General features: G+C 53.1%; 1 non-coding gene across 1 annotated transcript; it reads left to right on the top strand.

Annotated features, from left to right (window-relative positions):
• The first annotated feature begins 8,880 nt into the window (after nucleotides 1–8,880).
• On the top strand, nucleotides 8,881–8,953 carry TRNAK-CUU (transfer RNA lysine (anticodon CUU)). The gene has a single exon. It is a non-coding gene; the product is annotated as a tRNA-Lys (tRNA).
• The last annotated feature ends 619 nt before the right edge of the window (nucleotides 8,954–9,572 follow it).

Below are 9,572 nucleotides of genomic sequence, written 5' to 3' on the forward strand. Positions count from 1 at the left end.
GCCCTTCCCTCACGAGGGGAGGAACCTTAGTGAGCTGTTCTCTGAACACTCTGGTCCGGAGAATGACACAGCATGTCTGGTGTGTCTGGCCCTGCAGACTCTCAGCAATAACAGCCAGGAGGGGACAAACACATCCCTTTGCGATTCATCCACCTCTTGGGGGGATAAAGGGTCTGTTCCCCTCTCCATGCTTTGCTGTTCCCCCTGAGTTCTCCCGCTACTCAGTACAGAAGCCAAGGGGATCACGATGCCCACGAATGCCAACTCCTCACATTGCATCCTGAAGACAAAAAGGCACAACACTCACGGAAGCATTTTCACACAGCCAGTTTCAGCTCTACAGCTGCCCTACAACAGCCCAGCCCTCTTCTCCCTCTGTCCCCCCACAAAAAGGCAGCAAAAGAGAACTAGACACCTAAAGCAAGACACCTAAAAGACAACAACAGCAACTGAATGCACTGTGGACTGCAGGCGCAAATGGTGAAGAAGTTTACCTGCAAAAAGTGACTGAGCTCTTCCACTTTTTGCCTTAACTCTTGTCGGGCTCTTTCTGCAGTCTCTCTTTGATACTGCTCTATTTTGCAGTGATCCACCATATTACGCTGCAAGCAGTGCTGGAGGCAGACCACTTCTCCTTGCAGCTCCTGATTTCTAGCTACTTGCTGCAGAGAGTTTGTGGATTCCATTGCCAGCTGCTGGGACAGTTCAACAACCTGTGCACAGGGGGAAAACAAGCACAGTTCATCAGAGAGCTCTAGAAAGCCTCCATTCGGTGGGGGGAAAAAAAAGCCATCCAGCCTATCAGTCAGGATTATAGCTCAGGCCCATGGACTTGGTACTTCAACCAAGCACAAGCCAGCCTGCTTCCTTAAAGGAAGTACATCTTTCCCATGAGTTCTGACAGGCTTGCTTCAGCTCCCATCCTTCCTTAAGTCTCCGGCAAGACTTCACAAACCACGCCACAACTCACTGCAGTTCCACCCAAGGGCCTAAACCAAAGAGCTCTTGCTCACACTGTCTGTCTGAAGCACAACATCACCTCTTACTGCAACCCAGACCAGATGTTTGTGTGATATTGCTAGCTTTACACAGTTGCCATACCTTGGCTTTCATCCTGCCCAAGTCCTCTTGCAAGTGCGCTCTTTCTGCCTTCAGGTCAATGCACACACCGGTAGAAACTCTCAGGGAAGTTTCCGACAGCCGCTGCTTCATGAGAGCCTCACTAAGTTCTCGATGCAGCTGCCGGACCGTTCTCTAACAATGGATTGTTACCCAGGCACAAAGGAAAAGGTAAGAATGTGAAATCTGCATTTTTATTTCCATTCACTAGGTCATGTACTTAGGGGATTTTTCAGAATGAGCTACAAAGGTCTGAAATCTTGTCCATCAGAAGACAGTCTCTCACAGCTGGGGACCTTCTTGAACCCCCCAGAAATAGATACATAAAGTAGCCCCTGGAAAACATTCAGACTTCTCGATTGCAGTAACACTTCATGCTGAAGGCATTCCTTCCCTTTAGGAACAGGAAAGAAAACTACTCTTTTCTTTGATCAGCACTCAGCAACTCCTCCTCGGTCACTCTTCTCTCCTCGGGCCTCCTCCTTTCCTTCTTTCCCACTCATCTCCACGCACCTTCCCCTCCCTCCCCTCCTCTCTCTCTGCCCATCCTCACTATTTTCTGAAACATTCTCTCGCCTCCTTCCCGCAGCACTGCACTTCTTCCTGCATCTCCATTCCTCCACTTTTCCCTACAGGGTGGTTCTCGTTTTAAATCACTTGTTGTGCTGGGGTCGGTGCCATGGACAGACAAAACAAAGCCACTCTACAGGGCACTACAGGGATTAAGTAATAGAGATGAAAAAGCCAGCACAGAAGAATCACCTGATCCTGGTAAGAGCATCTCATGATGCTGTGTGCTCTCTGCTCAGATCCAAGCAGGGATATCCTGCTTGCCAAAACCTTCCCAGGAAAATCCCAGGAAACACAGGACAAACCAGAAGAATGTATTCCCATGCACATAATTATACCCAGTGAATTTCAGAAGGGTAAAATATTTTCAAGAACAGTCCTATGTAAAGGCATTCCTTGTCAGTGTGCATCTTACCTCTCTTTCTACTCTCTCTGTCTCATGCATCAAGACTTGGTCTCTCAACTGAATGCACTTGGCATTCAACTCCTTGTTTCTGGCCTGCAGCAGGTAAACTTCCTCTTCTGCCTCTTTGCTGCTTTTACTGAGTGTGTTATGCAGTGCCGCCTGGACAGCACTCACGAGCTTCTCTTGGGTGGTCTGATTCTGTAGATCTCCCAGCTGCTGACGCAGCAGGAGATTCTCGCTTTGCAGCTGGGCCAGCTGGGCCCGCAGAGACTCCTCTTCCACAACGTGTCTGCGGACTTGATCTTTTTCATGCTCCAGAGCACGACCACGTTCCTCGGCCTGACATTGGGCTTGACGTAGTGCCCTCCTTGTCACTTCCAAGAATGACGTTTTTCTCCTCAGAGACTGCTTCAGTTGCTGAAGTTTCTTCTCTAGGCCGGTAGCTCGACTTTTAGCTTCACTCAGCTGCTGAGACAAGCTCTTGCTGGTTTCCCGCAAATCAGAGAGCTCCTGATTGAGCTTGTCTTGCAAACTAAGACACTGGGCACACTCCCTCTGAAACCTCTGCTCAGCCTCATCTTCTGCTGTCTGACGACTTTCAAGGGCCTCAATTTGAGCGGAGATCTGCTGCGAAGCGCAGGAGCCCACCTGTGCCTCCAGTCTCTCTTTGCTCTCACTTGTCTGTTCAAACGTAAGGAAGGAAATGGGACCAAACTTAAGCAAATCCTTGGAAAACAGGAGAGAATGGCAAGCATTCCGTAGATCCATACAAAGACTGTAGCCAACTGCACTTCAGATCAGAATACAGTTCTCACCTGACAACTCTTCTTTCACCATTGCCAGTTGCACAGTGGTATTTTACATTGGTACAGGCCACCAGCTCTAAATTCCATTAAATTAGGTGAGTTTACATACTGCCTCCCAGAGCTTTCCCTGCCGTCCTGGAGGGCTTCTTCTCCATTTGACCAAGACTTAGGAAGAATAGCTGACTCGGAGTACCCGTCTGTATTAAAACCACATCTTGAGGTGAGCAGTGTGAGCTAATACAACTTCCTGATGCCTAGACGGCTTCCAGAATAATCACGCAGAAGTGAAAAATCTGAATGCTAACGCAGACCCACCCCCCAAACTCATCCAATTCGAAAGAGAGCCTCTCAGCAAGCACATTTAACATGCAGCTGCTTTCTTCCTCAGCCATTTCCTCTAGTGCATATTCCTTAGTCACGTACAAGCAAATCACTGCAAGGTGGGCCAAGCAAGCCAGCAAGCACTCACAGCCTACAGAACACCTGCCTGGTTGGCTGAAAAAGGCAATGTTTGGAGAAGCCCACAGACACTAAAATAAGCATGATCCAATTTCCTCTAAATGCCCATTTGCTCTAAACGCTTAGAAATCCTCTGACAAGCAAGTCAGAAACAAGGTCAAGGAAGCAGGGGCCAGTGGAGGAGACCACAAAAAGAACACGGGCCTCCTTTCTGGTCTCTCCAAAGCTCTTCCAAGTTCCTCCTCTCCCAAGGACTTCAAAGCCTCTTCCTGCTGCCTGTCAGAGGGAGCCAGAGGCAGGGGCTATGCTTTGCACGTGCCATCCAGCAACTACAGAATTTCCTTCAAGAAGCTTCCCAAGAAGCAATCAAGTTCCCTCTCAAAAAAATAGGGAAAGAGACAACCATGCTCCAGAGCCGTACCGGAGGCAGCTGTCTGCCTGCTGCCTCCCCTGGCGCTGCCTCGCTGCAGCAAGGTGGCTCGGACACCGACCTGCGGCCTTGGGGACCGGGTTTGCACCAGCAGAGGCAGAGCGCAGCTGGCCGCAGCCCCGCGGTGCTGTGTCACCCCCTGCCCCCCCGGGGGCCCTCGCAGCCCCCAGATGCACGTCCCGGCCCCCACACACGTGCCCAGGGCCCTCGTCTCCCGGGGTCACCCCACACAGCTGCAGCAGGGCACCCCGCTGCCAGCAAAGGCGGCAGTGCTTCCCCCCGGCCCCGCCGGCGGCCGAGGCTCCCACCTCCTGCCTCCGCAGCAGCCGCCCTCGGCAGAAATCCCGCGGCTCCTGCCCGCCGTGGGGCGCCGGGCCCCGACTCTCCTGTGGTGCTGCCAGGAGCAGGTTCCCCTGCCGGGAGAACTGCTCTGCCAGCGCGCAGCTGGCCCAGGCCCTCCGCCCGCAGCTCAGCGCTGCTGCCGCTCCCGGGGATGCCGGACACCGGCGGCTCCTTCCTCCTCCGCAGGAGCCGGCGGATCTTCTCCATCCTGCGGCGGGGCGGGACACTGCAGCACCTCGCCTCGGGGAGAGCTGAGGACGGGCGGGAAAAGCTCCGGCAGCACCAGCAGCACTACTAGCACCAGAAGCACCAGCAACAGCACCACCAGCACCAGAAGCACCACCAGCACCAGCAGCGCCAGCAGCACCAGCACCGGAACTAATAGCACCAGCAGCACCAGCAGTACCAGCACAGGCACCACCAGCAGCACCAGCATCAGCACCAGCACCAGCAGCACTAGCAGCACCAGCAGCACCAGCACCGGAATCAGTAGCATCAGCAGCACCACCAGCACCGGCACCAGCCGCCACCAGAGGCCGCGCTCGCACCACGCAGCTGCCCCCGGCCCCACAGCGGCGCTCAGGATGTCACAAAGGGCTGGGGGCGGGGAGGGCCGGGCGGGGGCGGGGCCTCACCGCCATCTTCCCCCGCCCAGGCCGCAGGGGTGGCGGGTGCTGGGCTCGGCTCTGCGGCGCCCGGGGACGGCTCGGGAATCGCTTTCTCTGCTGGCTCCTGCTGCTCCGTGTTGCTGGGCCACCCACCCCCCTGCCACAGTCTCTTAGTTGGAGAGTCCCGACTCATTTAAAAGCCACCCCTGGCTGCAGGAAATACTGCTCTCTTCTCCATTGCCTACAAGCCAGGGAAGGCCGCCCACGCAAGAACTTCACCGGTGCTAAGAAGGTGTAAAAACAAAGCCTTCCAGTTGCACGAACCAGCTCTGCCTGCACACCCCAAGTAAAGGGTTTAGAGATAGTGCGAGGAGGCTCTGAAAGCAGCAGGTCTGCAATACACTGGTGACCTCATTGCCATGCTTTCCTCTACACTACTAACATAAGGCAAAAAGTGCTGCAGAAATCTCCTCTCCCGGCAGGTTTTGCTCGGTTACCTTCATCCAAACTGCCTTCACAAAGGCTCCTGCTCTGGTCCTGTTTTCAAAGCAGCTCCCCTTTTACCGCTCCCTTCTCAGAGGCAAAAGGTTCAGGCTCAGCACTGCTCGTCCAGTCCTTGGGTAAAAATGCCTTTTACTTGTCCCGACAGCTAGAACTACTTGAGCAGCCTCCGTCCAGTCTGTAACCTGCCCTTGTCCGCTCATTCCAGTGCTAAAGTCATCAAAGCAGCCTGGGCAGTGACCAGGCAGCCAGTGCTGGCAATACCTGCCGGCAGCTTCCCCTGCTTGGCCCGACTTGTAAGTGCCGAGAAATGTACTGCAAAGTGGAGCGTTTCATCAGTTTTCTCAGTCTGGTGTTTTCTCACACTGGCGTTCAGGCGTCTGGCCACACTAGTACAACAAATGTAAAACCAATGTCAGGCCTGAGCCAATCAACAAGGGGGTACATTTTTTCATGCCATGTCCTTTTCACCCCGGTGCTGTAGTCAGGAGGACGAGGAGCACAAATGCAGAAAATAGGTTTCTCTAAGCACCTTGGTACATTGTGCCCTTTGCAGGTAGATGCTGCTGCTGAAATTAGTGCAAAATCTGCACAGCCACCTCCGGAAGGGCTCCTTCGCCCTAGTTGTGCCAGGGAGCTGAGGCATAAGGAAATAGGAATTGGCATTCATGTTGTCAGCATTTTGCTCCGAATTTTACTGTCTCTTTTCTCTGGAAATGGGTATTTTACCAGGAGACAAAACAAGGACCAAAACCAAGCTAGGATCTGATAGACACCCCACTCCCCATGGTGGGCAGCCACAACCCTCAGCCACTGTTTTATCATAACAAGTAGTTTTTGTGAGTGGAAGGATTGTAGCTTTGCAAGCCCTGGGCCAGTGAGGGACCAGTGGCAGATGAATCCATTGTCTTTAAAGAGGAAAGATGCCCCAAAGGTGGAAAGGGGCCCCAGTGATCGGTGGTGGCCTGAATGCCCGCATTCCCTTCCTGCAGCTGGAGATGCCTGGACTCATGACAGGGAGACTGGCACCATTTCAGAGAAGGTTCTTCCGTGGTAGCTAACATCAGGATACCAATATAATGAATGCTGTTAGAGCTGTCGTTAAAGGAAGCTTTTGCTATGTCACAAGAGTATTGCTCAGAAAGGCCCTGGGTAGCTGGGTGGGAGCTGATGCCTGTAAGCTGCCTTTTGTGAATCAGAGGAGGGTGTGAGTTGAAAGAAGGGTGTCCAGAAAGGTGTGTGCTAGCAGGCAGCCCTTTCACGGTGCTGAAAAGAGCAAGTGCTGGAGAAAAGGCTGAGGCTGGGAGCTGGAGAAAAAGTAGATGAGAAAAAGCTCAGAGAGAAGGAGTTTGTAAGCGAGAGGAGAGTCCCTTGGGAGCAGGTGTGAAGTATGCTGGCCTCTCCCTCCTTTGCCTTTTCCCCATCAGGGGCTGCTTTCTAAAAGGTACAGCTGAGTTGGCAACAGCAAATGCCAAGCTGAATTCTCTTGCTGAAGCTGTTCAGGACATGCTGCGATTGTGCCCTGAAATCTGCAAAATGGGGCTGCTGCTTTGAGTGAGGCAGGAGGAAAAGTGAGAAGTAGCAGGGCTGGGAGCTTGTCAGAGCGGGCAAGGCACAAGAGTGTATGTGCGCTTGCCCCTACGTTCCCTGCGTCTGGCCCCAAGGTTGCTAACGGCTTCCCCCAGCTTGTCTTTCTTCAGGAAGCGGCAGGTGCTCCTTAAGTGTGGATGTGCAAGCAGTTCTAGTTTTTGGTCTGCCAGAGAGCTGCTCTTGTTGTTGTGACTTGTGCTGTGTGAGGTGTTTGTGTTGAGTTGCGCTCTTGAGTGGCAGATCTGTGAGTACTGTGATGGCCAGTGTGCCAGGGAGGGGGGGAGGCTTTGTGTAGCGCATCTGAACGGCCAGGAGTGATGTCTGAAGAAGACTAAGGTATGCTGGTGCTCCTGCTGGGCTCGAGAGAGGCTATTGGAAATGCCCGTGTTAGAGCTGGATCGTTTACTTTGCAAAACCTTGTAATTCCTTCGAATGAGCTTGGTTTCTTGTGAGGAAGGCCAGCCACTACCCCTGGTTTCTTCCGCCTGGACCTGCTTGTGCCTGTGGAGCAGGAGGGGACAGGCTCTGACATGGGAGATGCCTTCCCATAGAAGATGGGAGGATGCCCTTCTCCAAGGCCCTTCTCGTGGCTTCATTTCAGCTACAGCCCTCTGGTGGGGTCAGTGGAGGGCTTCTAGTTGGAGGTCTGTTAAAATGTCAGCTCTGCATCCCCCTGATGCACAGGTGCTTGTGGGAATGGTGGTGGTGGTGCTGGATGATGCGTGTGTCTGCTTGGTTTAGACTGGGCAGGATGGTGTTGAACTAGTTGACTTGAAGCATGGCATGACTTTCTCTTGCTCCTCAGGTATTGCTAGAGCTTGGGATTGTGTTGGTTCCTCATCCTCTCTCTGACCCCAGGGAGGGCCGAGCAGCTCAGTTGTGGGCGAGGAGTGAATTTCCTGGGGATGGCCTGACCTGTCACTATTGCTGGAGACAGGGTGTAGCTGCCAGGGTTGGTCTCCTTGTGAAGCTAGTGGGGAATAACTCTGCCAAATGCAGGTTTCTCAGTGAAGTCCATGGTCACTCTTGTGTCTTGGGAATCCTTGGGAAGTCTTAAGGTGGCGTCACAGGGAGGAGGACCTGCTTTCCCTTCCCCCAGTGTGTGAGAGAGGAAGTTAGGTACCACTTTGCTCCCATCCAGCTTCTTCTGCTCCTTCCCTTTCTTGCAGGTGAGACTGAAAAAGACAGACTCCGAGCTCAAAATGTGACTCTTTCTTGCATGGGTTTGTTTTTTCCCCCTGAGAAGCTTCCCTGGAAAGGTGACTCACCACCAGATCTTGACAAGCCCCCTTGTGCCCATCCCAGCACTGGCGTTACATGCACTCAGGCTCCTAAGCTATATTGCCAACGTGTGCTGTGTTCTGCTTTGTCAAAGAGGAGAGCTGACAGTAGCTCTCTGCTCTCCCTCTTTGCAGCTGCTTGGTGGAGGCTGCCAGGGGCCGTGTTGCTCTCTACTGAAAGCACTGTCACCTTCTTGTTTCCAGGTTTGTGCATAAAGGTGCAGCTTCAGGAAAGGCCTTTGCTGAGCAGGCTGAGAGAAAAGGTACTGTAACGCCACAAAGAGCAATCGTAGGGGGCCATGTGACTCTGTATGTATGTCTTCCCCTCACAGGCCTGTGTGTCTTCCATGCCAGAGAGACCCTCTCCAGTGGCCAGGCTGTCCCAGCTGGCCCCCATTTCAGAATGCAGATCTGAGAAAAGAATGACCCCAGAAGACACCAGGGAGCAACAGGGTCCTTCAGGAAGGGAAGGCCGAACAAGATGAGGAGTGCGAGAGGACCAAAAACCTCATAGGAAAGCAGACTGGAAAGCACGAGGAGTCAATGCTCTGTCCACAGAGGCCCATGCATGAGCAGGCCAGCATGTCCTTCCTGTGCAAACCACCCAAGTGGTGCAGGTGTGAAGAACTTTGCCATTTTGTCATTCGAGAGGAGGGCCTTGCTGTCAAGGGCATAATTTTCTGCAGTCATCTTCCTTTAATGAAGACCAGTGATGTGGAGGGGACAGGCAAGGAGACCAAGGCACGAGCCGGAGAGCATCAAATAGGTGGCCTGGCTAGCTCAGTTGGTAGAGCATGAGACTCTTAATCTCAGGGTCGTGGGTTCGAGCCCCACGTTGGGCGCTTGAAGTTTTCTTCAAACTCAAGAGCGGTGTATCCCTATGAGTAAGAAGTGCAGCAAAAGGACCAGGAGACCTGCGTGGGTGAGCAAGGAGCTCTTGGCCAAATTCAGACAGAAGAAGAAAATACACAGAATGTGCAAGAGGGGACAGGCTCCTTGGGAGAATTATAGGAATGCAGTCAGAGTATGTAGAGATGCTGCGAGGAAGGCTAAGGCCCATTTGGAGTTGAGTCTTGCAAGGGATGTCAAGGACAACAGGAAGGGCTTCTTCAAATATATCAGCAGCGAGAGGAGGACTAGGGAAAATGTGGGCCTGCCACTGAATGGGGCATGCGCCCCGGTGACAAGGGATACAGAGAAGGCAGAACTACTGAATGCCTTCTTTGCTTCAGTCTTCGCTGCTAAGGGCAACCCTCAGGAATCCTGCAGCCTGCATGTGACGGAGGAGGGAAGACTTTCCTTTGGTTGAGGAGGAAAGGATTAGAGACCTTCTGGGCATGCTGGACATCCACAAATCCATGGGCCCAGATGGGATGCACCCACGGGTACTGAGGGAGCTGGCAGATGTTGTTGCCAAGCCACCAAGCTGCTCTCCATCATCTTGGAAAGGTCCTGGAGAAG

This window comes from Rhea pennata, unplaced genomic scaffold (genome assembly GCF_028389875.1).
Source record: "Rhea pennata isolate bPtePen1 unplaced genomic scaffold, bPtePen1.pri scaffold_31, whole genome shotgun sequence".
NCBI lineage: Eukaryota > Metazoa > Chordata > Aves > Rheiformes > Rheidae > Rhea > Rhea pennata.